Genomic DNA, 12174 nt, shown 5'->3' with positions numbered 1-12174 from the left:
CCCTGTGTCCGAGCGGACGCACGACTTTTAGCGACTCGTCGTCCAGCCGCTGTTGTGAACGCGAACACGGGAGCAAACGTGTCGCCGGCCTCCCAACCCTTTAATTACACAGCGCGCCGTGTAGCGGGTCAAATGTCACGTAGCGCCGAGGGGCTGTGCGAACAAATCACTTGTCGAATGATTCCACATTAGACTGATCAATTTTGGAAGGTCTACCGTGCTGGCCAACAAGAGCGAAGTTTGCCTAATCTCCCAGCCCTGATGTGCCCGACAACGTGAAACCTTCAAAGAAATGCGTGTACACGCTCATCCTCTTCTTCCTCCCATCTCATCACTCCACTCTCCTACCTCGTGCCACTTACATACACTGATCAGGCAGAACATTATTGCCACCGACCTACTATCGATATAAACTCGTCCAGGATATAGCAGCGTCACCTAGCGAGGAATGACTGCTAGTCAGACATACGCGCGGTTTATGTGGTATCAATGAGCGTGCTGTTCGTATGTAGACTGGGGAAGGGCCGTGCGAGGCTAGCCGAGCGATCTGAAGGATCTGCAGTCATGGACTGTGCGGCTGGTCCCGGCGGAGGTTCGAGTCCTCCCTCGGGCATGGGTGTGTGTGTTTGTCCTTAGGATAATTTAGGTTAAGTAGTGTGTAAGCTTAGGGACCGATGACCTGATGACCTTAGCAGTTCCATAAGATTTCACACAGTGATTTTTTTTTTTTTTAACTGGGGAAGGGCGCCACGTATCTCGTATCTCAGTTTGATAGGGCAGGTTGTGATGGTCCGGGGGCTCAGCACGAGCATTTAGGAAACTGCACAACTTGTTGGGTGTTCGAAGAGTGCTGTGGTGAGTGTCTTCAAAATGTGGCGAAACCATGTCCAGGCGTCGTGGGGTTGGGCGTCCATCTTTCATCACAGATGTCGGACGTCGTAAGTTGGAAAGACTGGTAAAACAAGACAGGCGGCGAACTTTGGTGGAACTAACATCATTCTTTAATGTTGGGCAGAGTACAAGTATGTCTGAACACACAGTACGCCGAACACTTCTAACGATGGGCTTCCGCAGCCGACGACCCAAGCATGTGTCAATGATAACACCACGGCATTGGCAACTACGACTGAAATGGGCACGTGAGCATCAGCACTGGACGTTGGCACAATAGCAGAGTGTTGCATGGTATGATGAATCACGATACCTTCTTCCTTATACCGATGGGAAGGCGCGAATCTGTCGTCTTTCAGGGCAACAGCTCCTTGACACCTGTGCTGTGGGACGGAAACAAACTGGCGGCGGCTCCATTATGCTCTGGGGAATATTCACATGGGCATCCATGCGTCCAGTGTAGATCACGCCAAGACGCCTACGCCAAGGAGTATCGTACATTGGTTGCAGACCACGACACCTCTTCATGACGGTCATGTTTCCCGACGGCAGTGGTATTTTTCAGCAGGGTAATGCGCCATGTCACAAGGCCGAGACAGTGATGGAGTGGTTTGAGGAACACCGTGGCGAGTGCCAGTTGATGTGGTGGTACCCAGCTCCTCAAATCCGAGCCCGTTCAAACACATCTGGGATGTGATTTGTACATGATGTGAGAGCTCATCGTCTCTCAACCCTCCCCGGAATTTACAAGAATTAGGTGAGTTGTGTGTGCAGATGTGGTGCCAACTCCCTCCAGCGACCTATCAAGGCCTCATTACTTCCGATTTTCAATTTATGTGAATACATCACAACTACTATAATGATCATATTACTTATGTATGAATAATCACAGCTTACCCCTTATTATTACTGTCAAAGAGCGTGTTCATACCGTAATACACACTTTGGTTCTTATGTTTCGTAACTCAATAGTAAAGGCAGCTGACAAGTGCTGAAAATCGCACGTAGAAGACCTCACGTAACGTGCTGATTCACAGCCAGGTCAAAATCATAAAAAGAGAAGAAGGAAGTATTCTGTTTTGTGGTTAATACTCTCAATTTTCTGTGTGCCACGATATGTAAGTGACTAAGGCTCTTATTGCCATACATTGAACAATGTATTCTTTTTATTCTGACTCTAAATGTGAGCCCAAGGTTTGATGGCACAGCATCATCTGTACCTCTACTCTGTAGTAACAGGTCCGTAAGTACTTCGTTCTACAGCGTTGTCTCAACTGGGTTAGATGAAGGTACTTAATACTTACATCAAAATACTGCATAGACACATAGCATCATATTTTTTTGTCTGTATCTGAGTTTCGATGCGTAGAAGAGATTGTAAGGAAAGAAATGGCACCAAATGGTGAATACTTGGCTTAAGGTATCTTGTCAGGTGAGTGTAGCAACCAGAATAATATTAAGTACTCAAAGTAATTGAGGTCATGACAATGACTGATTAAGATACAGTTCCCTCAATAAATACTTGATCAACCTATTTCTGTAAACAGTCTTAAAGTAGTTCTATATCACGAAGCCGCACTTCTTTGCTGTCAAATCTTTTTTCTACTGCTCCTAATTCTCTTTTCTGTTCGAAGAGATTTTCGTTAAAGGGGCATGGGTAATAGCTTTCATATTCAAGATCTACAATAATTATGGCAGCAGAGTTCCTAGAGTAATAAGAGCTGTGAGTTTACAATAAGGTTTATTTTTTGACTTCCAAGTTCGTGTACAATATTTATATATTAATGAAACGGATTCACACCTGCTGACCTGACAATATTTAGATTATCTGTAGTAAGTATTTTAATATGTAACTCGATCTTCCATATTTGTCTTGTACCCGACTTCCATAATGTTATTACGTCTGGAGCCATCACACTGCGCTACTGATGAACAACGGAAGTTCACAAAATCTTGATAAGTACTCTAAGAAGTCGTTCACCCAAGTCAGTATTCATGGTTTCTATACAAATGGAATTAGGATAGGCGGTGCTCTCCAAAATATTCCTTGGGCGTAATTATAAGCACAGAGAAGTTCGCATTCGGAAGGACGACGGTTCTATCCCACGTCCGGCCATCCTGATTTAGGTTTTCCCTGATTTCCCTAAATCGCTCCAGGCAAATGCCGTGATGGTTCCTTTGAAAGGGCACGGCCGAATTGCTTCCCCATCCGTTCCTAATCCGGTGAGACCGATGACCTCGCAGTTTGGTCTCTTCCCCCAAACAACCCAACGCAACCCACAGACAAGTTATAGATATTATTTCCTCTAGTTATTATGCAGATAGTCGACTATGCCTATTTCGCAGTCATTTTGACTGTGCCCTTTAGTATGCGAGATGCCGTAATTTTCAAATATTCTCATCTATGGTATTGCCCCTTATCTCAGATTAACAATCCGACGGTACAGTTTTTAAGTCTCATTTCACCTACTTACTCAAAACGTGAATTGACACTGGAAATTCTTGTTTATGTGAAGTAGAATTATTAGTGGTTTGTATGGATGTTAAGCTTCATGACTTATTTTGCTTCTGTATGATCTTACTCGCTTGAAAACTGGTGAAATGAGTTTCAGATTTGCTGTACGACTCTGTATGGTTGCACAACGCTTCAGACTTCTGACGCTGGATGGTCATCTGGAGATTGCTCGTCGACGTACCAAATATTTCATTCCGGGATAAAATCCCAGACTGGGAGTTGGTTGTCGTGTAATGTTAGCGATGCAATCTGCGGTCGCCTGGTGCAACTTTTCTAAATGGCAACGCTGTAACGTGTGAAGCAAGATCTGACGCGCGATAATGCTCTGTTGGCACTCCGAGGAAACTGCCAGTGACGCCTGTCGTGTCCCCCTACCCACGTTAATGGCTTAACGACCGCCTGCCCTGGCTTTGTGTGCTGGGGTGCTACAGTTACCTCGAAATCGTCATGGTTCTACCTGAAAGTCCCTAGCCTTGGATTGGGACAGTTTCCTCAGTGATAGAGAAAGCGTACCATTGTGTCAGGTTGACACCATGGTGGGAGCGGAATACAAGGAATTGTTATCTTTACCTATTTGTGGAACGTTCTTTCGTGAATAACAGGTGCCTTCAAAGCTAACCACGGTCGCGGTAAACGGAGGAGTTCAACAAATAGATTCCTTAACCATGATTATTAAACTATACTCTCGTACTTAAAAGTACGATGTTATTACATTTTGAGCTACACTTTGTCACTCTTCTTAGCACTAAAATGTTTGTGTTACAATGTGAGTGCCAAGGAAGGAAGCTATCTTCTTTTATTAAATTAACCATTAAAAATGCAAGTGTAACACTCCCGTATAGCTGAGATCACAGGGCGCTTGCTTATGAGACTAAGATTGGATTTGCTTGTTGAATTGATGACCGTTGAAGTGGATCATCTGTCGCGCTGAGTATGACATTTTTAGGCCATTTTCCACCCTTCTCTCCTGGACCCCTATCGCTTGGAAACAGCAGACAGAACAACCTACTCGAATCACAGGCACATGGAGCATAGCGCTTTCCGTCGTTAGGGGAGCTGGTTATTGTGACCTCAGGAAGGGATCCCCCTAACTGTGGATGGGCAAGTTCTAATCGTTAGCAGAGCTTGCTACAGATGGACAGATACTGAAAGAACATAAGAATTTTTTTTAAAGAAAAGACAAGTTCGCATTCTGTTTTGTTTTGAATAGTGAGTCTTCTACTGGTTTGATGCACCCCGCCACGAAATCCTCTCATGCGCCAACCTCTTCAATCTCAGAGTAGCACTTACACCCTACGTCCTCAGTTACAAGCGGAATGTATTCCACCCGCTGTCTCCCTCTAGTACGTTAACGTACGTCTTATCATCTACATCTACATACAGGGTGTTTCAAAAATGACCCGTATATTTGAAACGGCAATAAAAACTAAACGAGCAGCGATAGAAATACACCGTTTGTTGCAATATGCTTGGTACAACAGTACATTTTCAGGCAGACAAACTTTCGAAATTACAGTAGTTACAATTTTCAACAACAGATGGCGCTGCGGTCTGGGAAACTCTATAGTACAATATTTTCCACATATCCACCATGCGTAGCAATAATATGGCGTAGTCTCTGAATGAAATTACCAGAAACCTTTGACAACGTGTCTGGCGGAATGGCTTCACATGCAGATGAGATGTACTGCTTCAGCTGTTCATTTGTTTCTGGATTCTGGCGGTACACCTGTCCCCACAGAAAGAAGTCACAGAGGTTCATGTCTGGCGAATAGGGAGGCCAATCCACGCCGCCTCCTGTATGTTTCGGATAGCCCAAAGCAATCACACGATCATCGAAATATTCATTCAGGAAATTAAAGACGTCGGCCGTGCGATGTGGCCGGGCACCATCTTGCATAAACCACGAGGTGTTCGCAGTGTCGTCTAAGGCAGTTTGTACCGCCACAAATTCGCGAAGAATGTCCAGATAGCGTGATGCAGTAATCGTTTCGGATCTGAAAAATGGGCCAATGATTCCTTTGGAAGAAATGGCGGCCCAGACCAGTACTTTTTGAGGATGCAGGGACGATGGGACTGCAACATGGGGCTTTTCGGTTCCCCATATGCGCCAGTTCTGTTTATTGACGAAGCCGTCCAGGTAAAAATAAGCTTCGTCAGTAAACCAAATGCTGTCCACATGCATATCGCCGTCATCAATCCTGTGCACTATATCGTTAGCGAATGTCTCTCGTGCAGCAATGGTAGCGGCGCTGAGGGGTTGCCGCGTTTGAATTTTGTATGGATAGAGGTGTAAACTCTGGCGCATGAGACGATACGTGGACGTTGGCGTCATTTGGACCGCAGCTGCAACACGGCGAACGGAAACCCGAGGCCACTGTTGGATCACCTGCTGCACTAGCTGCGCGTTGCCCTCTGTGGTTGCCGTACGCGGTCGCCCTACCTTTCCAGCACGTTCATCCGTCACGTTCCCAGTCCGTTGAAATTTTTCAAACAGATCCTTTATTGTATCGCTTTTCGGTCCTTTGGTTACATTAAACCTCCGTTGAAAACTTCGTCTTGTTGCAACAACACTGTGTTCTAGGCGGTGGAATTCCAACACCAGAAAAATCCTCTGTTCTAAGGAATAAACCATGTTGTCTACAGCACACTTGCACGTTGTGAACAGCACACGCTTACAGCAGAAAGACGACGTACAGAATGGCGCACCCACAGACTGCGTTGTCTTCTATATCTTTCACATCACTTGCAGCGCCATCTGTTGTTGAAAATTGTAACTACTGTAATTTCGAAAGTTTGTCCGCCTGAAAATGTACTGTTGTCCCAAGCGTATTGCAACAAACGGTGTATTTCTATCGCTGCTCGTTTAGTTTTTATTGCCGTTTCAAATATACCGGTCATTTTTGAAACACCCTGTATATACTCTACACGCAACCGTACTGTGCGTGGCGGAAGGTACCTTGTACCTCCTTCCTGCCCCACTCGCAAACAGAGCAAGGGAAAATCGACTGTCTATATGTAACCTTATGAACCCTAATTTCATGTATCTTATCTCCGTGGTCCTTACGAGAAATGTATGTTAGCGGCAGTGGAATCGTTCTACAGTCAGCATCAAATTCCAGTTCCGTAAATTTTCTCAATAGTGTTGTCGGAAAGAACGTCACCTTCCCTCCAGTGATTACCATTTCAGATCCCGAAGCATGTCCGTAAAACTTACATGTTGGTCGACCCTACCGGTACCAAATCTCCCAGCCCACCTCTGAACTGCTTCGCTGGCTTCTTTTAATCCGCTCTAGTATGGATCCCAAACATTTGAGTGATACCCAAGAATAGGCCGCAGCAGCATCTTACATGCTGTCTCCTTTACAGGTGAACCAGTCTTAGGACTCGAACCTCCGCCGGAAGTGGCCTCGCAGTCCGTGACATGACGCCTCAAACCGCACGGCTCTCCTGACGATATCCTTGTCTCTGGTGAGCACTAGCCGCCGAGGGTCATATACTGTGTCTATTACTTAAAAAGTCTTCAAGCCAATCACATATCTGTTGCCCTATTCAATATGCTCGTGACTTCGTTAATTTTCTGCAGCGGTGCAGCGTGCAAATGGTCCCCGGAAATATAGACATATGGACTCTGTCTGTTGCCCTTCATCCATAGTTCGTAGTATATCATGTGAGAAAAGAGCAAGCAGAGTTTCTCACCAGATATACTTTCTTAAATCGTGCTGATTGGTGGACATAGGTTTCTCTGTCTTAAAAAAATATATTATATTCAGACTGAGAACATATTCAAGGATTCTACAGCAAACTGATGTTAAGAATGCTGATCTGTAGTCTCGCGGATCCGTGCTTTTACCCTTCTTATACCCAACAGTCAACTGCGCTTGTTTCAAGTCGCTTGGGACTTAGCGTTGGGCGAAAGATTCGCGATTAATGCAAGCTAAGTAAGGGGTCAGGGCTGTAGAGTACTCATCGTAAAACCAATTGGAATTCCATCTGGACCTGGCGACTTCTTAGTTTTCACCTTTTCCACTTCTTTCTCTGCGACAGAGATGCTTATTACTATGTCGTACATAGGGGAGTTTGTTTGTTGGTCAAGCGATGGTAGGTTAGTACGATTCTCCTCCGTAAATAATTTCTTAAACGCGAAATTTAAAACTTGGGCTTTGGTTTTGCTATTTGTAACTGCCAAATCATCCCATCCCTTCTTCTGGTCAGTGTTTTCCATATTCTCCTTTCTTCATCGAATTCTGCATAGAACCTCCCCATTTGTTATGTTATCGATCCAGCAGATTTTATACATTCTCCTATAGCACCACATCCCAAACGCCTCTATTCTCATCTGTTTCAAGGATTCCAGTGACCATGATTCACTACCGTACAATGCTATTCTCCAAACGTGCGTTATCAATGTTTTTTTAATCACGTTTAATTCTCTCTACATTAATGGAAGAGTAAGTTGTTTTAAGACATACATTGTCTTTTCCAGCCAAATTTGAGGACATCTCATTCAGTTTTGCATCTTTATTTCGTTTTGCTGTGATGTTGGGTAGCCGGCCGCTGTGACCGAGTGGTTCTAGGCACTCCAGTCCGGAACCGCCTGCTGCTTCGGTCGCAGGTTCGAATCCTGCCTCGCGTATGGATGTGTGTGATGTCCTTAGGTTAGTAAGGATTAAGTAGTTCTAAGTCTAGGGGACTAACGACCTCAGATGTTAAGTCCCATAGTGCTTAGAGCCATTTGAATTTTTGATGTTGGGGATGGGTGCGTCGTTGTTTATTTCTTCCAATTTGGGAATTATCGGACACAGCTCTGGCATTCAGGCTATAGCCAAGGAGAACCTCCGAAAATCCTGGCCAAAGGCGCACTATTAGAAATGAGAGGAGAGTCAAAAGTCTAGCTTCAAGTGAGTCCCTCTCTTACGCCGAGATAAAAACAATCAGCAAACTGCGTTACATATCCAGTGCTTTGCTTAAGGTCGTTTTCTTCTGTGATTAACACGCTATGTTGGTCTGAAACAGATGTTACTTCGCCAAACAAGAACAGTGCAATGCAGTACTGGTCACGGTGACCTCGCTGCGAATACGTGCCAGCAAAAACGGGGACGAGCGGATGAATCGCCGTGGCAATACAAGAACTCAATCGAGAGCTGCAGTATATCGGTGCCACTGCTAGATCTTCTCTAGCGAATAACGTAAGACCGGCAGGGGTGTTCGATACGCAGGTGCTTCGTCGTGCGTGCCAAGAGAAACGGAGCGCCACGGTCGCCGCAAGAAGATCCCTCGGCGGTATGAGGCGCACGTCTCCGACAACAAATGCCAGGTCTATGGCGCGCGCCGAGTACGCCATCCTAGACACGTTTCCGCTGGCATCGTGATTCGCGGCGGCTCGCCTATGCATACTAGTTCCAGCAGGCGAGCGCGCACTTGAGAGAAGCCGCCGTCGAAAGTGGAAAGTACATTCTCGGGTCGCGGTCCCTTTGAGTACCTTGCACGCGCAGCTGTTGGGTTCGTTTTAAACAGTGTCAGAGTTTGACTGCTGTTTTTCCTGAACGAGCAACTAGCTGCGGCTGTTTAAAATAACTCTTGTCTCCCTCTCTCGAATCAAATTCTTGGAAATTAACCATAATTCATCTATCGTTAACGCTAGGGTAAGTCCGGGAGGTTTTAATAACTTTTTTCCTTCACTATTAAATTTGTGCGGTTTTCAGCTGCTTTGGACTTCTGGCAGCATCTTCGTATAGAGTGTCATATAAACTTAAGTGCAATATATCACTACCACTTAAAATACGAGACATATGATAAAATGAAATTATAGGTGAGTCGTCCCTCTCATCCGTAATTGTGTAGATGAGATCGACCAGTGTACTGGGAGAGATGGACGCTATGAAAATGGCTACACATGAAGAAAAGAGTCAGTTGAAGGTTCATATTTTTATTTGGTGTATGTCGTAATGAACATGGAATTATATTATTAAATATGTTACTCCAAAACAATTTTATCAGTTTATTATAAATCTTGACTGAACATTGGCTTTTCAAATGAGTTGTTAGCTTTGTTCAAGCATTGCCTCGCGTTTCTCTCATCACAGCAATTACACTGAATCAAATCGGCATTTTTGTTAGTTTCGTAATGAATTTCAGCACACCCAACACATTCATTCTCATCCCATCGACCAGAGTTATGTTCGTAATCTTCTACAATGTCGGCATCTGATGAACACGGTGAGCTGTTTCAGTATTTTTCTTTTTTAGTTTCTTCAGTCTGTTTTCCTCTTCACTAGTATCTTCCTTTGGTAATCTTTTTTGTGTTTTTCTGCGTTTTTATCCCTCTTTTTATTTACAGTTTCAATATTTTTTGCAGAGTTTAGCCCTTTGGATATAGTTGCTGTGTCTCTCTTAAAATGCATGGACTGATCAATTGAAGGAACAGATGATATTTCTTCCCAGAGATTTTGTATGTAGCCTATTGGCTTAGGAACAGTCAGTTTTGAGGTGGTTATTTTGAAACTTTAAGATTTAGTAGGAGCTGAGTCTGGAGTTGTGTCAGTGAAAGAACTTGACTTACGCAGATAAGTCTGCTCTTCTGGTGTGCTTTGGATCAGTAGGTCTTTTGGTGAGTTCTAAAGTGATTAGTTGGCCTGCGTGTGAGATTCTGGTCTTCCGTTTGCTGGCACAGTCTTCCGAGAAATAACCATAGTCCGAGACTACTGCACGTGCCTTGAAGCTAAACTCAATTGTGCTCCAGCTGTCTCACATTAAAACAAGCGGTCCATCTCTCTCAAATAACACTGGTCCATTTGTCCCGATTATCTATCTCTCCTAATTGCCACGGAGGGATGGACCACTCCGGCTTCTGTCTTTAAGCACGAACTCGGTGGCCATTTTGGCTTAGTTTCATGCCTACACATTTGCCAAGCACGCAATAAAAAATCTGCAGCAATACCGTGAAAAATAAGCCTTAATACTAAAATTATGTAACCACACGACAACTTTTCGGCTTACTAAAACAGATAATGTAATTTTTCTCCAGAACTAACAAGAAAATGACAGCAAGGCATCTGCACCACTTTTGTTCCCAAAGGGTTCCTCGCAAGTACCGGGAGCTGCTCTCCAGCGGCGCATTTGTCAAATACGCCACCCTTACCCTACCAGTATTATGAAAAAACAAATGTACAATAATACCTGTCGGTATATACCTAAGCGACCTGAAGAAGAACCTTTATTGACGATAAATTTCAAGAAGACAAAATTGTTACGACGCACGAATATGAATTTAAATGTTAGGAAGCTATTTCTGAAGGTATTCGTCTTAAAGGTCCAATGTCCTCACTCACCCTATAAAATAAGCGATTTTTACCACTTTTAACTAATGGAGCAATCAGCATAAATCTTTTTGCACATTATTTACTGATTCTTGGATAATATTTGTTTTAATTTTTTAATTTTTTTGCCTGTCACATCATTTGTTTGTGAAATGACCTTGCCCTTGAGGGCGCTGCGTTTTTATTTTCCGGCAATGTATAAAAAGGGTAACATTTCACGCATAAAAACAGGGGTAGCGTATTGTGATCAAGTGTAGTTGAGGAGGTGGAGCGGATACGACAACACGCACAGAGATTATTAGTAATTTATTAAAATTTAACTTCTTAAACAAGTGGTATTCACACAGATCAATATGAATGATGCTGCCGTTGGCACTTACAAAATTATACACTTCACTACAGAATGGTAGTTCATATTAGAGTATAGTAGTCTCTACTGATATTTAGTTCAGCGTAACTGTTCTGTTCTCACCGGGCCGGATATGTACTACGTCGTAAGAGATTGTTGCAATCGATCGCTAACAGAGGGAGAGAGCCATTGCGCTCAAACATACATAATTTCCCGGCTGCGCTGGTGGCGTAATAAAACACTTCGGGGTGTGTCGAGGCCAATGTCTTCGATTTGCGTTTGGAGTCTTTAGCTGCGGTGCTATCGTGAGGTACCCACTTTTGCCTGATACCCCGTTCTACGGCTACACCACAACAGTCTCTTATCTACTCCCAGATCAAAGTAAAAAAGCCAACGGCTTTGCTGCAGTGGCAATACCGGTTCCCGTCAGATCACCGAAGTTAAGCGCTATCGGGCGGGGCTAGCACTTGGATGGGTGACCATCCGGTCTGCCGCGCGCTGTTGGCAAGCGGGGTGCACTCAGTCACTGCGAGGCAAACTGTGGAGCTACTTGATTGAGAATTTGCAGCTTCGGTCTCGGAAACTGACATACGGCTGGGAGAGCGGTGTGATGACCACATGCCGCTCCATAACCACATCCAGTGACAACTGTAGGCTGAGGATGACACGGCGACCGGTCGGTGCCGTCGGGCCTTCATGGCCTGTTCGGGAGGAGTTTAGTTTTTTAAAGTAAAAAAGTTAGTGGCAGGCTTTCAAAAGGAATTAAGTCACAGCACAACACAAATCGAGCCGCAACTGACTCCAGGCTACCTAACGCGCAGGTTTTTATCCCGGTATGGAAGACCTTATCCTCTGCCGAGAAGTATGTAGCTCAGGAACAGTCGCTGACGGCTGGAAGATTCTAGGTCTTGCCATGAAATTACTTGACTCGCGCAATCCGTCTGTGCAGCCGACACGCCGAACCGAAATTCCCATGGAGATGGTGCAGTTTGTGCGGCGGTGGAATCCTCGGGAAGGGAAGACGTGACGAGGCGCCGGGAAGAGCGGCCGTCCCTCCAGCTCTTTACGAGAGCGCGCGCTGTGGACGCGGCGGGCATGTT

General features: G+C 44.8%; 1 protein-coding gene and 1 pseudogene across 1 annotated transcript in view; one reads left to right on the top strand and one right to left on the bottom strand.

The window, feature by feature from the left end:
• Nucleotides 1-12174, bottom strand: part of LOC124712167 (optomotor-blind protein-like) — a 503819-nt gene that overhangs the window by 234362 nt on the left and 257283 nt on the right. The gene's annotated exons all lie outside the window — the stretch shown is intronic.
• Nucleotides 11464-11581, top strand: LOC124712763 (annotated as a pseudogene).

This window comes from Schistocerca piceifrons, chromosome 8 (assembly GCF_021461385.2).
Source record: "Schistocerca piceifrons isolate TAMUIC-IGC-003096 chromosome 8, iqSchPice1.1, whole genome shotgun sequence".
In the NCBI taxonomy this organism is placed as follows: Eukaryota; Metazoa; Arthropoda; class Insecta; order Orthoptera; family Acrididae; genus Schistocerca; species Schistocerca piceifrons.
Note: the sequence above shows the minus strand (reverse complement) of the source record. Positions and strands in the feature narration are given on the sequence as shown.